This window comes from Protopterus annectens, chromosome 14.part0 (genome assembly GCF_019279795.1).
Source record: "Protopterus annectens isolate FY-2018-M chromosome 14.part0, PAN1.0, whole genome shotgun sequence".
In the NCBI taxonomy this organism is placed as follows: domain Eukaryota; kingdom Metazoa; phylum Chordata; order Ceratodontiformes; family Protopteridae; genus Protopterus; species Protopterus annectens.
In genome coordinates, this window is record NC_056748.1 from 815137053 (window position 1) to 815149735 (window position 12683).

A 12683-nucleotide genomic window follows, 5' to 3' on the forward strand; every position below is an offset into this window, starting at 1 on the left:
TTGGTGACACTCTTGGGCCAGACAACACTGGATGTTATGTGATCCTATCTCGCCTACATTCTGACTGATGGGTTCGGAGCCGATCCCTCGGCTCCGACTCGGCACGCTTATGCCAAAGAGCGAAGTCTCTTATTGGCTGAGCTTACTATATCCCAGGATGCACCACTACCAGTCCCCCAGATCTCGTTTGCCGCTTCCCTGCGAAGACGTGGTCTCGAGCTGGCTGGGCTGAGTAGTTATTATTAACTAACTTTTCTGTCAGTTTTTTGCTGTTTTTTGTCACAAAAGCTGTTTTAACGGCTAACGCTCTTATTGTGTGTGTTTGGATTGTGAAAACTTGTTGTGTGTGATTGGGTTGAGTTTGATTTGGCCCCCTTCATCCAGGGCCTTCGGTCTGTCAACCCTTTTAAAACTTTACAGGGTTTCAGAGTTCCCTGTCATTTACAGGAAGTGTTTGCGTTAAGCTATAACTGTAAGCCTATTTTTTTAGGTTTGTCATCAGTAAATCTATAGTTGTTTACTTTCCTGTCAAAGTTACTGGAATTGTTTAATATAATGTCACAAACTCCTAGGCCTTCGGGCTTTAAAAAATGTTCGAAATGTGGTTTCAAAATGTCTATCACAGACGATCATTCGCTCTGTGTATATTGTTTAGGGGCAAAACACTTGCAGGAGTCATGCAGCGTATGTCACGCTTTTTCCTCAAGGGTCCTCCAGGAGAGGAAAAATAAATTGATTCTTAAGGGGTTAATTAAACCTTCCTTTGAAGAAGCCTTGGCATCCTCTCCTTCTCCGGCTAAAAAGAAAAGGGCGTCGGTTCCGACCAGTCCGTCGGATCCGACCGCCAAGAGACATAGGCAGGCCTCTCCTTCGGCTCCAAAGACTTGGAGCCGAGGTCGAACGGTCTGCCTCGATGCCACCAGTATCGACTCCTCTGGCTTCGAGCCGATGGCTGGGGCATCGAGGCGGGTCACCTTCGTCGGCTCCGCTGCTCTCGGAGCCGACAAGGGTCGCCCGCTCAGACACTTCCTCCTCGGCGAAGTCCACCTCGGCACCGATGGAATCTGGTGTGTATTCCTCGGCGCCAATACTCATCGAGTCGCCTCGGCCGGTCCCCTAGCCCTTTGGGGCCGATGGAGAGGCCGTCTCGAACCCGTTCTGTTTCCTCTCGGTCTTGAGAATGTCAGATTCTGATATAGACAGGGTGCTCCAAAGACTGTTCCAGTCCCCAGTCTTCCAAAATTTGTTTCGGTTCCGACCCAGTTGGCTTCGGAGCCGATGACCTTGGCCCACCCATTGCCATTCCTCCTCCGACTGCTTCAGCTCCGTCGGAGCAGGTGCTGTTGGAGCCGGTGGAGATCTCAGAGTCGGCTCCGACCCTTACTCCAACCCGGGCCTCGGGTCCGAGTTTGGTCTGTGGACTTCTTCGGCTGGACCGGGGTGATGTTTGGGACCTATGCTTTCGGTTCCGAGCCTCCCCCTCGGTGCTTCGGCTGCGGGACTTCCGTCGGCTATCACGGCTCTGGAGACCGGACACTCCCAGGATTCTGGGGGTCCGGCTTTCAGGGCCATGAGGAGTGCCTTGGCCAAGTCCTCTTCGGCCATCTCTCCGGCTTTACCGGCACCTTCCCTGGGCGTGGAGACTGGGTCTTTGGCAGTTCCCCTGTCCGTAGCCAGCGGAGCCCCGAGGCCTGAGGTTACCCCCAGTGGGGGTTCCCCTCCTCCTGAGGGTTCTTTGGAGTTGTCTTGGAGGAACCCCAAGGAAGAGATCGTGCAAGAGGAAGCACGTGGACTCCCGAGTCTATTACATCAGACACTGATATGGATGATGCAAGTCGTCCTCGGATGATGTCTCATTTGCAGACATCTTAGAGATCCTCAAACAACGAGGCGGCTGGATATCCAAACCCCCCTCTGCGGACGAGTCAGTGCTCCTCAAGGCCTTTGGGGCTCAGCCCTCCGCCTCCTGGGTGTCTCCGCCCTTCGACGAGCTTCTGGATTTAGTTTGTCGGGCGTGGGAACATCCAGATACCGTGGAACCAGTCCCTTCTCATCCAAATAAATTTTTGTCTGCTCAACAAGAGAAGGAGTTCCTTACTAAAGGCGTGGCTGTAGATGCCATGGTGGTGGCATCTGCTATACAACAGGACGTGGCAGAGGCTTCAGCGTCCGTCCATCCTCCTAATAAGGAGTCTAGGAGTATGGACAGGTGCGGAAGCGCACCCTGACTTCAGCGGCCTTTACTTTAAGGTCTCTGAATTATTTGGCACATTTTACCAGGCTTCAGAGGGATCTGGTCAAGGAGTTGTCAGATTCCTCTCGGGTAACCTACCTGAGCAGCTAGCCCAGTCGGTTAGCTCTCAGTTGGCTATCCTTACGTCAATTTCTAACTCGTCCATGAGGCTCATTTCCTATGCGGCCGAAGGGCGGTAGAGCGGCAGGCACAGGCGTGGCTCACGAGACAAGCCTGGCTCCGCTTGTGTCAGTTCTATGGAGGCCTTCAAGTCTTCCTTCGCCGACGCTCCCTTTGATGGGTCCTCATTGTTTGGACCCAAGGTGAAAGACACCCTTACCGCTGTGAGCAAGAGGGAAAAACTTTATCTGCTGTCGGTGCCCGCTATTCCCCTCCCTTTGGGCCTTACCCCAAGGCTAAAGGAGGGGAAAATGTGGTTCCAAATCTCGCAAGTTTTTCTCCCAACAGCAGGAAGATTCCCGTCCAGAGGCAGAGGACGGGAAATTTTTCAGGAGACGCCGTCCCAGAGGCGGCAGAGGGGCCCGCAATTCTGGAGACCGCGAGTCCTTTCGTGGCTCTTCAGCCTCCCACACGTCATGAGGGATTGCCCGGCTGTGCTGCTCCGGAGCCAGTCGGGTGTCGTTTTGCCAAGCACCTAAAAGCCTGGGAGTCGATCACTCAGGACAGATGGGTGCTTCGGATCATTGCCGGAGGTTACACCATCCCATTCACATACTCACCCCCACCGTCCAAAAGAATCCCGGACCCACCACCCAGTCAAAGGGAAGTAGCAGCCGCAGAAGCTTTAAAGCTGCTAGAAAAAGGAGTCATCCAACCGGTCCCCACAGACCAGATCGGATCAGGAAATTACTCCAGGTTCTGTTTAGTGCCAAAAAGACAGGGGACCTGAGGCCAATATTGGATCTCAGCAGACTGAACCAATCCGTCACGAAATCCAAATTCGAATGGTCACGTTACAATCCATTCTCCCATTGTTGGAGAAGGATGTTTGGATGTGCTCCATAGACCTCAAGGCCGCCTATTATCACATACCGATACATCAGGCGTCCAGAAGGTATCTGCGCTTCAGCCTGGGAGTCAGTCATTACCAATTTTGCGCTCTGCCCTTTGGTCTCACCACAGACCCCAGGGTGTTCACCAAGTGTTTGGCAGTAGTGACGGCTCACCTGAGAAGTCTTGGATTCCAAGTGTTTCCCTATCTCGACGACTGGCTCCTGACTGCCACCACCAGGCATCTACTAATGGACAACCTCAAAGCCACCATCTCCCTGGGTGTTTCCCTGGGGATTACATTCAATTGGTCAAAGTCTGTCTTGCTGCCCTCTCAACGCATAAAGTTTATAGGAGCAGCGATAGACTCAAGATTGATGCGTCTTTCTTCCTGCCGAAAGGATCCGAACTTTACAGGGCCAAGTTCAAGCTCTGATCTCGAGATCCAAAGCCCCAGCCAGGATGGTTCTACAGGTTTTAGGCTCAATGTCTGCCACGGTTCTTTTAGTTCCTCTAGCAAGATTACACATGAGGATTCTTCAGTGGCTCTTGTCAACTCAATGGTCCTTTCAGGATCTTCCCTCAATCATCACATCATGATTACGGAAATATGCAAAAGGGACCTTCGCTGGTGGCTTCAGACATCCAACTTGGATCAAGGAAAACCCTTTGTTCTCCCCTCTCCAGTGGTTACCCTGATGACAGATGCCTCCCAGATAGGGTGGGGGGGGCATTGTCTGGGCAGGCTAGTTCAGGGCTCCTGGCTTCCAGACGAAGCTCTTCTCCACATCAACGTGTTGGAGATGAGAGCTGTACTTCTATCCCTACAAGCCTTACACAAGTTTCTTCCTCAGGGCACCATCGCCATCCACACAGACAACATGTCGGTGGTTTGGTATCTGAACAAACAAGGAGGGACCAGATCGTATCCCCTTTGCAGAGAGGCCATGAGAGTGTGGGAATGGGCTGTAGCTACCAACCGCTTCTTGGTAGCGACCCACATCCCGGGAAAGTCAAATGTATTGGCAGACAAATTAAGCAGGACAATTCTCTCTCCTCACGAGTGGTCTCTAAACCACACAGTAGCAGACCAGGTTTTCAAGAGATGGGGGACGCCGTGCTGCGACCTATTTGCAACTCCACAAAACACCAAGTGCCAAAGGTTCTTCTCCTTGATCCCACATCAGGGAGTACCAGCCATGGATGCTCTAGCACAACCTTGGCCAACAGGGCTACTTTATGCCTTTCCTCCAATTCCACTTCTTCCCAAAGTTATTCAAAAAGCTTCTCAACTGGGGTCTTCAATGATTCTGATTGCCCCATACTGGCCTCGTCAGATATGGTTTCCTTACCTGAAGAAGCATGCAGTGGACGATCCGTGGACCTTAGACCTAATTGCGGACTTGCTAATCCATCAGTCGGGACATCGGCATCAATCCCTGCAATCTTTGAAATTGACAGCTTGGCTCCTCCACTTCCGACCTTAGTTAGAAGGCACACACTAGACCGGAAGTTGTTCACATTTTATCTTCGGCCCACAAACCCACCACTAACAAATTGTACCTCAGTAAGTGGAAGAGGTTTGCTATCTGGAGCTCAACTCAAAGGTTTAGACCCTATCACTGCTCCTGTCCCAGAGGTTTTGAAATTCTTAACATCCCTGTTTAATCAGGGATCTTCTGTCTCAACTATTAAAGTCCAACTAGCGGCTATCTCTAAATTCCACGAATCCATGGATCCTCCCTTGATGAGCAGCAGACTATGCAAAACTTTCATTAAAGGTGCGAGCCTATTAAGACCACCAATTTTTCATCATGCACCTCCGTGGGATCTTGATTTGGTGCTTTGCGCATTAACATCTCCCCCTTTCGAACCGGCTGCTACATGCGAGTTAAAATATCTGTCTTGGAAAACTGCATTCTTAGTTGCAATTACTTCTGCAAGAAGAGTTTCAGAGCTTCAAGCCCTGTCTATTAAGCCACCATACTTGATTTTCCACAAGGATAGAGTATCACTTAGGCCTAATCCATCCTTTGTCCCAAAGGTCTGTTCTAGTTTCTGTCTCCAACAATCTCTAGAGCTACCAGTTTTCTTTCCAAAATTCTCCAATGAAGCAGAATACACTCTCCATAAATTGGATGTTCACAGGCAATTACGCTTCTATTTAGACAGGACTCAGCAACCGTAAGTCAGACCAGTTGTTTGTGTCCTTCTCAGATAATAAATTGGGCCAAACCATCACAAAAGCTACTATCTCAAAATGGATCAGAGATTGCATAACTAAGGCTTATTCTTCTTGAATAAGCAACTTACAACATCTATCAAAGCTCATTCTACCAGAGCTATGGCTACTTCTATAGCTTTTCATTGAAGCTAGCTATATCGGAAATTTGTGCTGCGGCTACTTGGTCCAACCGCACACTTTCATTTCCCACTACAAATTGGATGTGGCATCTAAAGGGCGAGCATCATTTGGTTCCACGGTACTCAGGAGTGTTTTCCAGTGAGCCACCCAGGATTCAGGTGCTAGGACGCTGTCCCATCAGTCAGAATGTAGGCGAGATAGGATCACATAACATCTTTTAGTTATGTACTCACCATAACTTCAGATGTTTGGGATCCATCTCGCCTATATTCTAATACCCACCCTCTTCCCCCTTCCCTTGGGGATCAGAAGAGGTTGAGCGGTTTTGAGTTCTACTGTTTTTATCTTGTTTCATCTGACGATGTTATATAAGCAGGGTATGTATGTGTGCATGTATGCGGACAAACTAGATCTGGGGGACTGGTAGTGGTGCATCCTGGGATATAGTAAGCTCAGCCAATAAGAGACTTCGCTCTTTGGCATAAGCGTGCCGAGTCGGAGCCGAGGGATCGGCTCCGAACCCATCAGTCAGAATGTAGGCGAGATGGATCCCAAACATCTGAAGTTATGGTGAGTACATAACTAAAAGTTTACCACTACCATTTCAACTGGCCAGGGGCAGTCTTCATAAGTCACCTCACAGAATGGATCTTCTCACACAGGACAAGGGATCTGTCCTTTACACTCACTTGTCCACTCTTCGTTTGACTATTTAGATGATTGGTGGAAAAGAAAGAATTAAAACCCTATTTTCTGAGGATGTGCTTTAGGTTTTACAGGAGGCTGAAAAAACCTACTAGTAGAAAATCATATGTGGCTAAATCGAAAATATTTTATTTTTGGTGTCTCAGGCATGATCTGGACTCACTTTTTGTGGGTATGCGTACAGTCCTTTCTTGTTTGTGACACATGCTCACTCACCATCTGGCGTATTCATCAGTTAAAGCTCATTTGTCAGTCATTTCTGCTCATTTGCCTTTGAATCCACTCCCAACCTCTTGTTTTGAGGTCACAGTTTTTTGAAAGCTATCCTTCATATTAAGCCCTCAAGAAAATGTATTCTTTTTTGGGGTCCTTAATTTTGTTCTGGAGAAATTAACTCGGTTTCCCTTTGAGTATACAATTTCCTCTTCCTTGCTATACTATACTTGGAAGACTGTAGTGTTTGTGGCCCTTATGTCTGCTGAGAGTCTCTGAATTTCAGGCACTCATGGCAGTTCCCACTTATTTTTTGGTTTTCACAAAGACTGGGTCTCTTTGTACTAATCTTTCTTTTATGCCCGAGATAGTTTAATATTTTTTTTCTTTTAAATCAAACAATTTGTCTTCCTTCCCCCGTCTCCACAGAATGTTAGTGAGGGGATTCTTCTTGCCTAGAATTTATATAGACAGCTCAGGTGTTATCTGGACAAGATAAAAGATAGAAATTCTGAGCAACTTTTTTTCCTCTTCATTTGAGAAAATTGGGTTTGGCTGGTTCTAAGCAAACTATTTACTCCTAGAGCTTTTAAGGCCATTTCCTTTTCCTGTTGCTTTCATTTTAAATGGCCGCCTTCTTCTGTTCATGCTTTTTCTACCAGGGAAGTTGCTTCTTCTGGTGCTTTTTTCAGGGTCTGGATAATAGATCCATTTTGGAAGGTGCTACTTGGTGCTGTATGCACACCTTTACCATACGTAAGTTGGATGTCATTTCTAAGGCCAGGGCCATCCTTTATGGGTTTTTGGAGGGCTCCTCTGTGGCTTCCTCCTGCCATCCTCTCCAGTAGCTTTTGTTCTTTCTCAGTTGTAAGGAATACTGCAATAGTGATAAGGTAGGACATGGTACAGTTTTGTAGGATCTTGCCATAACAGTAGATGTTCTCCTTACCATTGTTGCAGTATTCTGTTCCTCCCTCCTCCTCCGTTTTTTTTACTGTGTTGCCTTCCTTCTGCCTGAGGGGCTCTTCTTCTTTTCCTTCTCCTTGTACACATTATTTCCTCTTGGGTTGCTCTGGTTCTTGTGGCGCAATTCAGTTCTAAGGATTAGACGTTCATGCATCATATGCACACCTTAGACATTGGATGAGGGACATACTGGTGATGTGCAGTGCTTGGAAGGTATAAAGGCTTTGGTATGCTGGATGGACATCTGACTGTCATTGGCATGCTATCCCAGTTGTAAAGAATAGTGCAACTGTGAGAAGTAGGTATCTGTTGCTATGGTAAGGTCTTGTACAAATGTATTTTCATGAAGCACTGACTTTATCATTAAAATTACAAGTCCAGTTTGGTTCCCTTTAGTGATGGATGCCTTTTCAGTTGTGACACCCCCCCCCCAGAGTTTTGTGTCCCTCAGCTCAATTTTCTCCAGCACTTCATTTCATCAAAATGCCTTTTCCTGTTGCAGTACCCTTCATTGCACAAATATATAGCAGTTTTTTCTGCTGTATTAAAAATGATTTCTTGAACAGATATAATTGTGCAGTGTTCCCTTCATTATTACTATTGTTGAACGCCAAGCCGAAAAATTAGCAGGGTTTTAAGTCTTCTGCAAAGATATATTTATGTTTGAGTGTGGGCACTCAACTCATCTTGGAGTGATCTGAAGTGAAAGGCACAGTTTTTCTGCTGTTGTCTGCTTTTTTCTGGACAGGCCACATCTGTAAATATTTCAAGGTAGTCTTTCACAAACTTATATCTGAATGGCTTTTCTCGTTTTGTTGGCAGGTATGCTGTCAGATAGCTGTCTTTTATTATCTCTTCAGTGCGTCTGGCTTTTTGCTTTAAAAAATTACTGCTAGCTACTTGTACCTTATTTCAGGGATTTTACTTTATTAATCTGTGGTTGTCTGCTGTCAGACTCATTTGCATGCTTTTTGGTGTAATGGCACTTGCTCTTGTACTTTTTGTTCACAGCTTTAGCAAATTAAACACAAAGTGGCACTACACAAAATGGTCCCCCAATTCTGAACTTTTAGAAACCCAACCTTTGTCAGTCTTTTACTTCTAAGCAGAACTCATTGTGATAAGTAACTGTAGAAAAAGGAAGCCAAAATACAGGTCAGAGCTTATAGTAACCATCTTTCCTTCCATTCCCAGTTGAGACTCCAAAAAACATAATTTGCAGTAATAAGTAATACATTTTTTTTTGAAAAGTTAACACAATATTTCAGAATTACCTTCACCAGGACCCTGTATAGTGGCAATATCTACCATGATTTAAGCTCCCTGTCCAGATTGTGCATATTGCTGTATCATATCTTATCAGCCTACTGTAACGAACATGAAAAGTTTCAGCCGTAATAACATTTCAGCTTGATGCTGTAACACACACAGTAGAGCCTGCTCCTTCCCTGCCATATCAGTGATAACATTTTTCCTGCCAAAAAAAAAAAATCATCTTTATACACTGTTGATATTTGTTTGTGATAAGTGTTATGGTCACAGGACTTCATTTCAGTTGCTGCTCACAAGCACATACAGTACCCCCCCCCCCTCAGAAGTCATTTCAGTAATTATTTTAACAGCAAGTACTTTGACTACCACATTTTCAGTACACTTCTGATATTTGATTGAAAAAGTGTTGACCACTTTAATAATGTTTTTTTAGGATGCATACACTGTAGCCCAGAGGTCATTTTAAATGCCTTTGCTGTAACACACAGTGTGCCTTACCCCATTTGATCCCCCCAAAAAATAATGAAGTAGAGAGAGAGAGAGAGACAGAGTGTGTGTGTGCGCATGCGTGTGCGCATATATATTTAAATAAATAAATATATATATATATATATATATATATATATATATTTTGTGTGTGTCTGCATATGTGTAAAATAGGTGTCTGTGCATGTCCGTGTATATTGTGCATGATGATTTCTAACATTTCTGTAAACACGCATTTAGTGTACACCTCGAAGTCTGGCTGTGGTGAAGTTAAATAAATTGTGACTGCAGCAGTTTTTCATCTTGCTGCTGTTTTTTGGCTTTTCCCGGTTAGGGGTCGCCACAGTGGAACTCCGGTCCGCTAATGATCGGCAGTGAATTTTTACAGTGTCGAGTTGCCAGCCCGGCGCCTAACCTTCAAAGAAGCCACACGCACGCACCTACCTGCATGACTTTAAATTCACTCGACCGTGGGGAGAACATGCAGACTCTGCACAGAAGGTCCTCCAGCCTGCATGTTGCTGCTAACAGGTGTAAACTTTACATTGTAGCCCCCCAAGCCATATCGACAGTTGTTTCACATACATTGTCTGCCCGTATCTGCAGAAAAATAGCCATAACACTAAAGTCAGATACCCCAGTATGTTCATTTAGTGAGCATGCACAGACAGATGGTTTATGAATTGCCAACCAGATAGAAACAATACAGGAGGGATATTTTTTCAGAATGCATTTTTCAAAAGAGCACTTTGCAGTATAATAGGCATAATTTTCTGGGAATGACTACAGTAAATTCTCTACTTTAAACACTAAACATTGTAATTTGCAACTTAATACTGCTGAAGAGAACCTGAACACCACAACAGCACAGAAGTAGGAAGGCTGATTTATGGGTCTTCTTTCCAATACTCTGGAAAATGTTTTTGTAGTTTTGTGAGAAGCATCCTTTCAATAGTATCCACAGTCTCCTTGTCTCTATTGATGTACTCCAGTGCCCACACGACTTGTGTAACAAAGTCAACTTGAGACCATACCTTTGTCACAATCCGTGCAAAGTTTTCTTCTCGCATCCTGTTAAACAGGAGGGTTCAAGAGAGGGGAATGGCTCCACGTAAGGAAACTAACTTGCAAGCCCTCCAAAGGTTAAACATTTTTTTTTGTATATATAAACACATGCACACTCCTATATTTATTATATACGTGTGTAATAACTAAGAGTGTGTGTAGTTTTTCTCATTAACTTTGCTTTACAAATTGTTGATTAGGGTTCTTTACAGTAATTGCTTCATGTTGGTGAGAAAAATCAAGAAACTGGTAGCAGAAAAATTGTCAGAAAATGAGTGGTTGTAAACTAGAAGCAAAGACATGGCATCCTAACCTCCTGGGGAGGCTTCAGAAAATGATTTGTCATCACACTAGAAACTCTTGGCATCCTGACCATATCTGGTATTGGGCTTTTGTTTGCAAGGAAGATTGTCACGTCTCATTATATTTACAGAATTAATTCTTTGGGATGAGTACTATTAGATTCCAGGAAACTCTAATGAACATTTTTAGAGCACTGTTTCACAGAACTTCAATTTCCTAGTGAATCAACGTGTCAGTTTAATTGAAAGTACTGCCATAATCAGAAGTGGATAGTTTTTATTTAACTTGGAGTTCTAAGAAATTCTGATGACAGGAGTGACGGTTTCCCCCCACACCATGGATTTCATGTACAACAACAGTAATGTATTTGAATCCGTTACTGTCAAACTACTGGCTGTGCCGTCCTGTGCTGACGATATTAAAGTTTGGCTCTAGGAAGTTAGACTCCTCCACAGGCTGTTCGATCACAAAGGAACGGCCATAAAACTTGAAGTTACAAGCAAAAATACTGCATCTGTCTTTCACAGCTATGCACACCTATAGGCTCTATTAAGGAAGATGCCAACATATAGGATGTCCATGCACTTCAATAAATCATGTGAGCACCTTTGAAAGATTATTTGTACAGGGAAAGGCCCATTAAATACGTTTAAGGGGAAAGCATGCAAAAAGGTCCGGATTGAACGGTGTTGCAGACTATTGTGGCTTGGTGACTACTTATTGTACAGGTTAGGTGTAAATTTCTCACAGGTAATATAAATACATTTAGCCCCCCCCCCCCTTAAAAAATCAAAGAAAAATGGGCTTTCAGCTCTTGTCAGCCTTGCATTTTGGAATCTACTGCAGCAGACTAACTGATTTCATTTTACGTAGGAATTATTTTTTTCAGATCCCCTTGCTTAGTAAACCACATGAGAAAAAACACCTCTTCAATTCTTTAGGGCTTCTCCTGTAAATTTAATGATTACAGTTAAGGTTTCAGGCTCCTCAAGTTACTTGTCCAGTTTTAAAATACTTCAGACTGTCCAGTGTAGCCATGGAATACGTGAATTGTTACAAATCTGTCTTGAACAAGTTGATACGGCAAATGAAAACTCTTGAAAAAAAGCCTTGCCTCAGAGTAAAGAGAATAATTTTGTGATGGTCTGCGAAAATAGATTTGTGGTTCATGTTCTGCCAGTTGTCAGATCACTTCATTATCTGGTTTATATGATTAAATTTGAGTCATCAGTCACATCTCCAGTTTGACAAAAATATCTACCTGCGGAGTACCCGATTGGTGGACAATGTCCAAAAACACATCTCTGTGAAGCATCCTGTCATGAGTCTGTATTATGGATCTGCTCAGAGATCTGTGCAGAAATAATCAAAATGAAACCATGGAGTATTTCAGTGACTGGTTAATTTTATTGCTTTTTTTTTTGACCATGCATCTCAATAGTAGCCGTTACATATGATAAACAAGTAATGGTTATCATTTTTGTTAATTTGTCCTGCTTCTACGGGTTTTTAGCAGAAATCTTTACTTAGTGCTTTCTTTAAGTTTCGTCTTGCACTCTTGACTCCTTCACATTTTCTCTATTGGTTACCTTCATATATTCATAGTGTTATAGTCTTCCATTTCACTTTTCTTATGTACTGATTGCATGCTGAGCTGATGCTTCTTCATCGTATCTCATTGCTCACTTTGCTCATTTGTCATTCAGTTTTTAGAAAAAAGTCAACTTGATAATGGTGGACCACATTATTGGATCATTATTGTGTTCCCCTCTCAGTCAGCCGTGAATGCCCTGCCACTCTCTGGGGTATTTGCCAACTTTCCACATGGTCTGTGTAAGTACACCTCAAATCTCCCTTAGGAAAGTACTGGGAATAGCCCATCAGCGAAGTGAAGTTACTGGTATTGTTGTAGAGTATTTTGAGTCCATGAGCATGCTGAGTTATATTCTGGAACATGGAGTTGACCTTTAAGAGTTCCTAAACCAGAGAGTAGAAAGGATTAGTAGAGTATAACCTTGCCTTCCAAGCTATTTTAAGGCATATTTAGTACTTATATATGCCTGT

At 44.3% G+C, this 12683-nt stretch overlaps 1 protein-coding gene across 2 annotated transcripts in view; it reads left to right on the top strand.

Annotated features, from left to right (window-relative positions):
• PCGF6 (polycomb group ring finger 6) overlaps positions 1 to 12683 on the top strand; it is a 362217-nt gene that overhangs the window by 130695 nt on the left and 218839 nt on the right. The window lies entirely within an intron of this gene.